Source organism: Vicia villosa, unplaced genomic scaffold (assembly GCF_029867415.1).
Source record: "Vicia villosa cultivar HV-30 ecotype Madison, WI unplaced genomic scaffold, Vvil1.0 ctg.003007F_1_1, whole genome shotgun sequence".
Taxonomy (NCBI): domain Eukaryota; kingdom Viridiplantae; phylum Streptophyta; class Magnoliopsida; order Fabales; family Fabaceae; genus Vicia; species Vicia villosa.
The window spans coordinates 27,595-39,301 of record NW_026706091.1 but is presented as its reverse complement, the minus strand read 5'-3'; positions in this window follow the sequence as shown (position 1 = coordinate 39,301).

Below are 11,707 nucleotides of genomic sequence, written 5' to 3'. Positions count from 1 at the left end.
TCAAACAAGTCCCAGGAGATGATTTATGGACTTAGTTTGCTTTGAAACTAGCTACAAATTCAAATACGAAATTTAAAGTTTCTTTGAATTTTATTTGAAATATGAAGTGAACTTATGCTATATCTTTGCTATATTTTCGTGTGTGTTACATTGATGAAGCATACCACTTCATTTATAAGCTAAGAAGTGCTTAAAATCTAAGCCAAGAAGCATTGATTGCTTTGTTGAAACTTTGATTTTTAAATATTAAAAATCTTTGAATTGTTGACTAAAGCTTGCTCTTCTTCACTTCTCTTGCTCTTAGCCTCCTTTGTACTTCCTCTTGTTGCAGAAAATAAGCTATCTTGATGACTCATGCAAGAGACAAAGCCTTGGATAAGAATCTTGCATCATTTCTTTTTTCACTTTAACTTTAAATGTGATAAAATTAAATAAAAAAAGAAACAAAAATGCTATGGGCCTTGGCTTGGTCGTGGGAGGCCCTTCACATTATGGGGAACATGTTTGGATCATGAAAACTTGGCCCCTTTTGGAAAAAAAACATTTTTGATCAATGTTGATTTCATGCATTTTCCCAAAAAATGGCCAACTTCAACAAGGCATAAATCCCTCAATTTTTATCATATGAAGGAGTTCTTGTACTTTTTGGAAACCTCAAAGAGTCCTCTAACCAATGTCTTTGGTCTCATATCAAAATGATTTTCCATGCTCCTTGTGTGTCCTTTTGAAAAAAGTGACATTTTGTTGACTTTGAAAATGACCTGTAATGTCTTGGTTCATATTTTTCAAATGGTGAATCTAATGACCATGGGACCAATTGCATTTGAAAGATAATTGAATTTCCTTCAAAATGAGCTTTGGTTTGAATTTTTTGGATGAAGGATGAGAGAGTTATGACCAGTCAAAGTTCAGTTGACTTTTTAGGAGAAAACCCTAATTTTGAAACTTAGGGTTTTGTTGATTTTTGAGCTTTCCTTGATGAATTATGATCAAACAATGATCAAATGATGAATCTTTTGACAAAATATGGATGTTGACAAAAAATTTCATTTTTTACTGTCTGTTGACTTTTTGGTCAAACGGGTCGTCTGTTGACTGTTTGAGCTGCTGACTGTGCGTCTGAGTGAATTGAAGTTTGAAAATTTGTATGGTGGTACTTTGAGATATATGGAGGTCCATGAAATCCATTTGAGGTCTCAAAAACTTGTTCTCCTGAAAAAAACAAGAAACCCTAGTCAGGGACTGTTTGTGTAGGAGACAGTTAAGCGTACCTGATTTTTGTGCAGTGTTGAGTCTCTGTTAATCATGTGATATTCAGAAGACTTCTAGAACAAAAATCTTGGAATTTTGAAATGCAAAAGATTGATTTGATTGATGGTACAAAACACGGAGAATTGCACCGTGAGCGGGTTTGACTGTCAACTGGCTGTCCGGGTATTAATGTAGCAGTTAGAGTGAAAATTCAACAGTCAAAGTTAATTTTTTTCTTTTTGTTTTTTGTTGTGTTAATGGTGAAAATTTATTTACATGAGTTGTTAGAAAAACACAGACATAATAAATAAATAATATATACTGTATGCGAGCAAAATTACCGATAATAACCCTGAAAAACATTTAATGCACAGAAAAATAAATATTTAACTGGCAGAAAACACACAAAATATTATCTTAATAATTAAACAACAGTACGACATTTAAATATTGCATACTACAATGAACAGTACGACGAGTGAACGGTACGTTATTAAAAAATAAAAGATACGACAAATTTTAAGAATGACGATTAATAACCCATGCTACAAATAATAACATATAAATGATTGGGAGTGTAAACATCCCATGTCCGCATTTTTCAGGACTATGCAGACAGAAGAAGGACATGATTACCACCACGACGGCGATGACCATAAGAAAACACGTTTCCATCCGCTTCGCCATTTTGCCGGGGAAGAAGAGAGAATGAATATGAAGTAGAAATTTGAGAGATGAGTTAGAATTTGATGTGAGATTTTATGGAAAGAATGAGAGATATTTATAGAATGAAAAGAAGGATAGAGACGTTGGGGAATGAAGTGATTCCGTACAAAAAGGGAAAATTTGAGTGGAAGTAGGATTTGAAAGAAAGTGTATGGTAGGGTTTGAAAAAAGAGATGTATAGAATAAAGTTAGGATTTGATTTTGAAAGAAAGAGATTTTGGAAAATAATAGAATATAGTACAAAAATTAGTGGGAAACAAAAGTTAATAATAATTTACTTGTTACCAGTACAGTCTAAATCCCCGGACTTTGCGCCTGCAAAAAGATTTAATTCTGTACCTATGCTTCAGTATTATTTATCTGTAAATAAATCTCAAATAAATAGCGTGTGTGAAATGATAAACAGTACTTGGCGTTTGTGTAAGAATAAATTCAACAGCGAGCCAAAATACCGTACAAGAAAAATTCTAAAAACCAAGTATTTCATAAATCAGGATATTTATGGAATAAAAATCCAAGATTATGAAATTCCCAATTTTTAGACAGAAGTCTGTTGCCTTCTTTTTTTGAAAAAAGATGCGGGCAAATTTTGGGGTATAACAGTTGCCCCTATTCAATCTTCTTAAACCTGAAGAGACTGTTTGAAATCTGAAGGTAGAAGATGATTGAATATTTTAGATGCCCTGAAAATTTGCACTTACCTCCACCGGAAGTGATGCTGGAATTTGTCTTTGAATGTTTGTCTGAGAATGTTGTTGGCAGATCGAAACATTACCAGAGATGGGCTTTCAGATGCCATCTGGCAAATGTATTTGATGGTTTGTTCACCAGAATGAATCCATTGATTATATCTTGATGAAGGATTTGAAAACCTCTGCATTGACTGTTTCGGAACCGTCCGAGGTTACCGCTTTAAGTCTTGGAAGCTGATCGTTACGGAACTGTCCAAAGTTTTTCCGCTTTAGATTTTGAAAGTTGATCGTTGTGGAACCGTCTGAGGTATCAGCTTTAGATCTTTGATGGTAGATCATTAAGGAACCGTCTGAGGTATCGACTTTAGATCCGTGTTGGTTGTTTTTGAGCTTGATAGGTGTTTTGGAAAGAGAGATCTCTTCAGAATGAATCTTCGGTTTGATTATATCTGAGAGGACCAATTGTCTGAATAGAATTCAGGGGGACACTGCATGTGATTGAGAATATCCTTGCTGAAGATATCCGTCCGCCTGAAAAAATCAAGTTAGTGACATGCAATGTTTATGATGTAATGTATGAGATTTTTGAACTAACGGAGAAATATGCATGTTATGTATGCGTTTGTCATGAAACATTATATGATGTGTATGAATATGCGTATGATGTATGATGTATGATGTATGATGTATGATGATGTATGACTTATGCAGTCTTGAGCGTATCAAGCTTCTGGTTGGGAAAATAAATCCCCGCTAGCCATTTGGAAATGAAGGCATTGTGATCGTTGATGACTTTTGTCGTCTTGCTCGAGTATACTCGGCTGGGGACCTTCTTTGAGAACCAGGGTGCTCTGTTGAAGGATCTTTGACTACTGCTCGGGGATGAAAGGTAATTTGAAAGTTCTGACTTTGATGCCCTTTAAAGTGGGAATGAGGAAGATGCATAATCCTCCGATGCACTATTTGACCAAGTCCTGGCGTGGAGATCATACCTTCCTGGGGATAGCAATCTGGAACAGCCCTGCTGGGGAATAAGATTTTTCGAATCACTTTGTTGGAGAGAAAAATCTCATTGAGGAATTTGCTGAGAAATGCATTTCTGTTGGGGATTTTTCTTCTGATGCTGGTTTCAGGATGATGTCCAAATGATCGGGACATTACCTGAATGCTATTCTTGTTTTTCCTGGTAAACATCAATCATATTCAAACGCACATGTTCATTCAAAATTATCATTTGGGACGTTTACGTATTCAAAACAGAAAAAGTGAAAATATTGATTTTGAGCATGATCTGTATTGATTTTTGGAAAAGAGCCCTGATAGGCGGATTAGTACAAGGAGACAAAAATCCTAGTAGTAGGAAATTGTCATAAAGCTTTGAAAAAGTAGAGAAATAGCTATGTGAAAACAATCCAGTCAAGTTTCAATTCTGCTATTGCCAATCTGTCTTCGAGCATCTCATCCCTCACTTGTTGGAAGAAAGTAGTTGGACTGATCGGTGTCTTTGATGTGTTGAACCTTGAACGTGAGTAGGAAGCCGAACGGAACATAGTTGTACGCTTTATTCCCTAACTTTTGCCTAGGCTGCCTTTTCAGGTTTTCAGCCTACCGGGATAATATTTATTTAGTTTCTAATTTTTGCCTGGATCGCCTTTTCAGGTTTTCAATCCACCGAGACGCTCATTTTTGCCTAAGTTGTCCTTTCAGGTTTTCAACTTAGCGAGCTTTTCTTTAAGCGAAGTACTTTTTGACTATGTCCGCGTTTACAGGGTGTGGGAAATCCTCGCCATCCATAGTGGTAAGCAACATGGCTCCGCCGGAGAATACTTTCTTGATTACAAACGGTCCCTCGTAAGTGGGAGTCCACTTGCCTCTGGGGTCACCTTGTGGTAAGATGATGTGTTTGACAACCAAATCACCGGTTTGATATGTCTGACTTTTGACTTTCTTATTGAAGGCTTTGATCATACGCTTTTGGTACAACTGACCATGACAAATAGCTGCGAGCCTCTTCTCATCAATCAAGTTTATCTGGTCCAACCGCGTTTGAATCCAATCGTCTTCGTCTAGATTAGCTTCTTTCATAATCCTTAGGGAAGGAATCTGAATTTCAATTGGAAGAACTGCCTCCATACCATAGACTAAGGAGAATGGAGTTGCCCCTGTTGAATTACACGCAGATGTGCGATAACCATGAAGAGCAAAAGGTAACATCTCATGCCAGTCTTTGTAGGTTACTGTCATTTTTTGTATGATTTTCTTGATGTTCTTATTGGCAGCTTCCACCGCGCTATTCATCTTTGGTCGATATGGAGAGGAATTATGATGCTTGATCTTGAACTGTGTGCAAAGTTCAGTAATCATTCTGTTGTTTAGATTTGTGCCATTGTCTGTGATGATCCTTTCAGGGATGCCGTACCGACAAATGAGATTATGCTTGATAAACCTGGCCACAACATTCTTGGTGACATAAGCAAATGACGCTGCTTCTATCCATTTTGTGAAGTAGTCAATAGCGGCTAGGATAAAACGATGTCCGTTGGAGGCAGTAGGCTTGATTTCTCCAATCATATCAATACCCCACATTGCAAAAGGCCAAGGAGCCGTCAGGACGTTTAACGGAACTGGAGGTACATGTACTTTGTCAGCATATATCTGGCATTTGTGACAGATTCTGGAGTGATGATGGCAGTCTGTCTCCATGGTAGACCACTAATAACCTGCTCTTAGGATCTTTTTAGCCATTGTATGTCCACTTGAATGAGTACCAAAGGCACCATCATGTATGTCTTCCATAATCTGTTCTGCTTCCTTCTTGTTTACACAACGAAGTAAAGTCGAGTCATGGTTGCGTTTGTACAGGATTCCATTGCTTAGAAAGAATTTAGCAGCAAATCTTCTTAGAAACTTTCTATCGTTAATGGATGCCCCTTCAGGGTATTCCTGAGCTTCGAGATATCTTTTTACTTCATGGAACCATGGTTTTTCTTCCGTTCCTTCGGCATCGATCTCATTGCAATAGGCTGGTTCATCTTGTCTGTAAATGGTGATCATCGGCGCCTCATTGTCCCACCTGACTTTGAACATAGATGACATGGTAGCTAGAGCATCAGCTAGTTGATTTTCTTCGCGCGGGATATGTTCAAAAGTGATTTCTTCAAAGTAAGGAATCAAGCTTAGCACGTATTCTTTGTAAGGAATTAGATTCGGGTGCTTCGTGTCCCATTCCTCTTTGACTTGATAAATCACAAGCGCCGAGTCTCCGTAGACCTCTAGGAACTTGATTCTCAGATCGATTGCAGCTTTGAGACCCAGAATACATGCTTCATACTCGGCTATATTGTTAGTGCAGTTGAAGCATAATCTGGCAGTGAATGGTGTATAACCTCCTGCAGGGGAAATGATCACAGCTCCGACGCCATTACCAAGTGCATTAGAAGCTCCATCAAAAACCATAGTCCATCGGGATCCTGGCTCGGGTCCTTCTTCCGGTCCTGGTTGTTCGTAGTCAGTGACTAGCATAATATCTTCATCTGGGAAGTCAAAGTTCAATGCTTGATAATCATCCACTGCCTGGTGAGCCAGATGATCAGCTACCACACTTCCTTTGATTGCTTTTTGTGAAGTGTATTGGATGTCATACTCTGTTAAGATCATTTGCCATCTTGCTATTCTTCCAGAGAGAGCAGGTTTTTCGAACACATACTTGATGGGATCCATTTTGGAGATTAGGAAAGTGGTGTGGTTTAGCATATACTGTCTTAGTCGGCGAGCCGCCCATGCTAAGGCACAACAAGTTTTCTCGAGCAGTGAGTATCTTGTTTCACAATCGGTAAACTTTTTGCTAAGATAGTATATTGCATGCTCCTTTCGGCCGGACTCATCATGTTGCCCCAGTACACACCCCATTAAATCTTCTAACACAGTTAGGTACATTATCAGAGGTCTTCCTTCCACAGGTGGTAACAAGATTGGCGGTTTTTGGAGATATTCTTTGATTTTGTCAAAGGCTAATTGGCATTTGTCATTCCATCTTTCCACTTGATCTTTCTTCAACAGTTTGAAGATCGGCACACAAGTAGTAGTCATATGGGCAATAAATCTGGCGATGTAATTCAGACGTCCCAAGAATCCTCTGACTTGTTTCTCGGTACGGGGTATAGGAATTTCTTGAATGGCTTTGACCTTGGCAGGATAAACCTCAATACCTTTGCTGCTGACGATGAAACCTAAAAGTTTACCGGATCTTACTCCAAAGGTACACTTGTTCGGATTCAGTCGCAACCTGTATTTCTTGAGTCTGTCAAACAGCTTGTGCAGATGACCTAGATGTTCTTCTTCGGTGTTGGACTTTGCAATCATATCATCGACATAAACCTCTATTTCTTGGTGAATCATATCATGGAACAGAGCTACCATTGCACGCTGATATGTAGCTCCTGCATTCTTTAAACCAAAGGGCATTACTTTGTAACAAAAGGTTCCCCAGGGTGTTGTGAAGGTTGTTTTTTCCATGCCTTCGGGTGCCATCTTGATTTGATTGTACCCTGAGAATCCATCCATAAAGGAAAATACTTTGCATTGTGCAGTATTATCAACCAGTACATCGATGTGAGGTAAAGGGAAATCATCTTTGGGGCTTGCCCGGTTCAGATCTCTGTAGTCTACACACATTCTGACTTTCCCGTCTTTTTTAGGCACAGGCACGATGTTAGCTATCCAAGGAGGATTGTTAGAACAAGATTTGTTCTGATCAATTATCTTAGTTTTGATGATAACAATAATATGAATTTTGCTTAAGATAATATGGTACTCTAATCCAATGCAATTTCCTTTTCAGGAAATATATAAAGAGTATGCATAATTCAGCGCTCAGAAGCTTTGTCTCAAGGGTTCAGCATGCAACATCAGAACATGGTCTGGCAAGACATCAGAAGATGGTCGAAGCAGAATCAGAACATGGGTCTATGGAAGCATCAGAAGAACATGAGATCAGAAGCACTGAAGTTCTGATGGTATCACGCTCAGAAGCACTTCAAGGTCAGAAGATCAGAAGATGCTTTGCACCAAGCTGTTTGACTCTGATGATATTCAAACGTTGTATTCACAAACATCAGATCAGAAGGAAGTACAAGTGGCAAGCTACGCTGACTGACAAAAGGAACGTTAAAAGCTATAATAGGCAACGTCAGTAGACACAGCGTGAACAAGGCTCGAGGTAGTTGACAAAAGCGTATAACATTAAATGCGATGCTGTACGGAACACGCAAAGCATTAAATGCACTCAACGGTCATCTTCTCCAACGCCTATAAATATGAAGTTCTGATGAGAAGCAAGGTAAACAATTCTGAACGATTCTGAACAAAAACAACTCCTATTAACTTGCTGAAACTCTGTTCTACTCAAAGCTCAGAATCTTCATCTTCATCAAAGCTCACTACATTGCTGTTGTAATATATTAGTGAGATTAAGCTTAAACGTTAAGAGAAATATCACAGTTTGTGATTATAGCTTTTAAGAAGCAATTGTAATACTCTTAGAATTGATTACATTAAGTTGTAAGGAACTAGAGTGATCGTGTGGATCAGAATACTCTAGGAAGTCTTAGAGGTTATCTAAGCAGGTTGTAACTAGAGTGATCGTGTGGATCAGAATACTCTAGAAAGTCTTAGAGGGTATCTAAGCAGTTGTTCCTGGAGTGATCAGTGTGTGATCAGAAGACTCTGGAAGACTTAGTTGCTGACTAAGTGGAGAACCATTGTAATCCGTGCGATTAGGGGATTAAATCCTCAGTTGAGGTAAATCATCTCTGCGGGGGTGGACTTGAGTAGTTTAGTTAACAACGAACCAGGATAAAAATAACTGTGCAATTTATTTTTATCTGTCGAGTTTTTAAAGCTACACTTATTCAAACCCCCCCCCCTTTCTAAGTGTTTTTCTATCCTTCAATTGGCATCAGAGCGCCGGTTCTAAGGTGCAAGCACTTAACCGTGTTTAGAAAAGATTCAGGAAGAGAAAAACGCTTCAGTAAAAGATGGCTGATGAAACTGCAATGTCTACACCTGCATCTACATCTGGCTCTGCTGAGCAACACAACGGTAACAATGGTTATACTAGACCGCCGGTATTTGATGGTGAAAACTTTGAATACTGGAAAGATAAACTGGAAAGTTACTTTCTTGGTCTAGATGGTGATCTATGGGATCTTCTGATGGATGGTTACAAACATCCAGTAAATGCCAGTGGCGTAAAGCTGACAAGGCAAGAAATGAATGATGATCAGAAGAAGCTTTTCAGGAATCATCATAAATGCAGAACTGTTTTGCTGAATGCTATCTCTCATGCTGAGTATGAGAAGATATCTAACAGGGAAACGGCCTATGACATATATGAGTCTTTGAAAATGACTCATGAAGGAAATGCTCAAGTCAAGGAGACTAAAGCTCTCGCTTTAATCCAGAAGTATGAAGCCTTCAAGATGGAGGATGATGAAGACATTGAAAAGATGTTTTCAAGATTTCAAACTCTTACTGCTGGATTGAGAGTTCTTGACAAGGGATACACCAAGGCTGATCACATAAAGAAGATCATCAGAAGCTTACCCAGAAGATGGGGTCCTATGGTGACTGCATTCAAGATTGCAAAGAATCTGAATGAAGTTTCTTTGGAAGAGCTTATCAGTGCCTTGAGAAGCCATGAAATAGAGCTGGACGCAAATGAGCCTCAAAAGAAAGGTAAGTCTATTGCATTAAAATCCAATATCAAGAAATGCACTAACGCTTTTCAGGCTAGAGAAGAAGATCCTGAAGAATCAGAATCTGAAGAAGAAGATGAACTGTCCTTGATCTCCAGAAGGCTAAATCAACTCTGGAAGAACAAGCAAAGGAAGTTCAGAGGCGTCAGAAGTTCAAAGAAATTTGAACGTGGAGAATCTTCTGATGACAGAAGATTTGACAAGAAGAAGGTCATGTGCTATGAATGCAATGAGCCTGGACACTTCAAGAATGAATGTCCAAAACTTCAGAAGGAAAATCCCAAGAAGAAGTTTCATAAGAAGAAAGGTCTTATGGCAACCTGGGATGAGTCAGAAGATGATTCAGACTCTGAAGATGAGCAGGCTAACTGTGCGCTGATGGCGACAGAAGATGACGGATCAGAATCTACATCAGAATCAGATTCTGAAGAGGTATTTTCTGAACTTACTAGAGATGAGTTAGTTTCCGGTCTAACTGAACTTCTGGAATTCAAGTCTCAGATTAGTCTCAAATACAAAGAGCTGAAAAAGCTATTTGAATTTGAAACAAAGAAGCTTGAGTTGGAAAATTCTGAATTAAAAGAAAAACTTTTAAAATTATCCAATAATGTTGGATCTCCTTCTGATTCAGAAAAATCCACTCCTAGTCTAAACCATATTCTGAAAGAATATGATTTAAGTTTCAGGAAGTTCTTATCTAGAAGTATTGGCAGAAGTCAGCTAGCTTCTATGATATATGCTGTGTCTGGAAACAAAAGAGTCGGCATTGGTTTTGAGGGTGAAACCCCATACAAACTTGAACCTGTTGATGAAATGAAATTCACATACAAGCCATTGTATGATCAGTTCAAGTATGGCCACTCCCATGATATTAGGCACACTTCACATGCTCAAAGTTTTCACATAACACACACCAAAAAGCATGTGACACAACCTAGGAAATATCATGAAACTCACATTAAAAATTATCATGCTGTTCCTCCTATTGCTTACAATGTTAAACCCAAGTTCAATCAGAACTTGAGAAAATCTAACAAAAAAGGACCCAAGAAAATGTGGGTACCTAAGGATAAGATTATTCCTATTGCAGATATCCTTGGCTGCAAAAAGGACAAAGCACAACATGTCATGGTACCTGGACTCTGGATGCTCACGACACATGACAGGAAGAAGGTCTATGTTCCAAGACCTGGTGCTTAAGTCTGGAGGAGAAGTCAAGTTTGGAGGAGATCAGAAGGGCAAGATAATTGGCTCTGGAACTATAAAGTCTGGTAACTCTCCTTCCATTTCTAATGTACTTCTTGTAGAAGGATTAACACATAACCTCTTATCTATCAGTCAATTGAGTGACAATGGTTATGATATAATCTTTAATCAAAAGTCTTGCAAGGCTGTAAATCAGAAGGATGGCTCAATCCTATTTACAGGCAAGAGGAAGAACAACATTTATAAGACAGATCTGCAAGATCTTATGAGTCAGAAGGTGACTTGTCTTATGTCTGTTTCTGAAGAGCAGTGGGTCTGGCACAGAAGATTAGGTCATGCTAGTTTGAGAAAGATTTCTCAGATTAACAAACTGGATCTTGTCAGAGGACTCCCTAATCTGAAATTCAAATCAGATGCTCTTTGTGAAGCATGTCAGAAGGGCAAGTTCTCCAAACCTGCATTCAAGTCCAAGAATGTTGTTTCTACCTCAAGGCCATTAGAACTCTTGCACATTGATCTGTTTGGCCCAGTCAAAACAGCATCTGTCAGAGGGAAGAAATATGGATTAGTCATCGTAGATGATTATAGCCGCTGGACGTGGGTAAAATTCTTGAAACACAAGGATGAGACTCATTCAGTGTTCTTTGATTTCTGCACTCAGATCCAATCTGAAAAAGAGTGTAAAATCATAAAGGTCAGAAGTGATCATGGTGGTGAATTTGAGAACAGATTCTTTGAAGAATTCTTCAAAGAAAATGGTATTGCCCATGATTTCTCTTGTCCTAGAACTCCACAGCAAAATGGAGTTGTAGAACGAAAGAATAGGACTCTGCAAGAAATGGCCAGAACCATGATCAATGAAACCAATATGGCTAAGCATTTCTGGGCATAAGCAATAAACACTGCATGCTATATTCAGAATAGAATCTCTATCAGACCTATTCTAAATAAGACTCCTTATGAATTGTGGAAGAATAAAAAGCCCAACATTTCATATTTCCATCCTTTTATATGTGTATGCTTTATTCTGAACACTAAAGATCATCTTGGTAAGTTTGATTCCAAAGCTCAAAAATG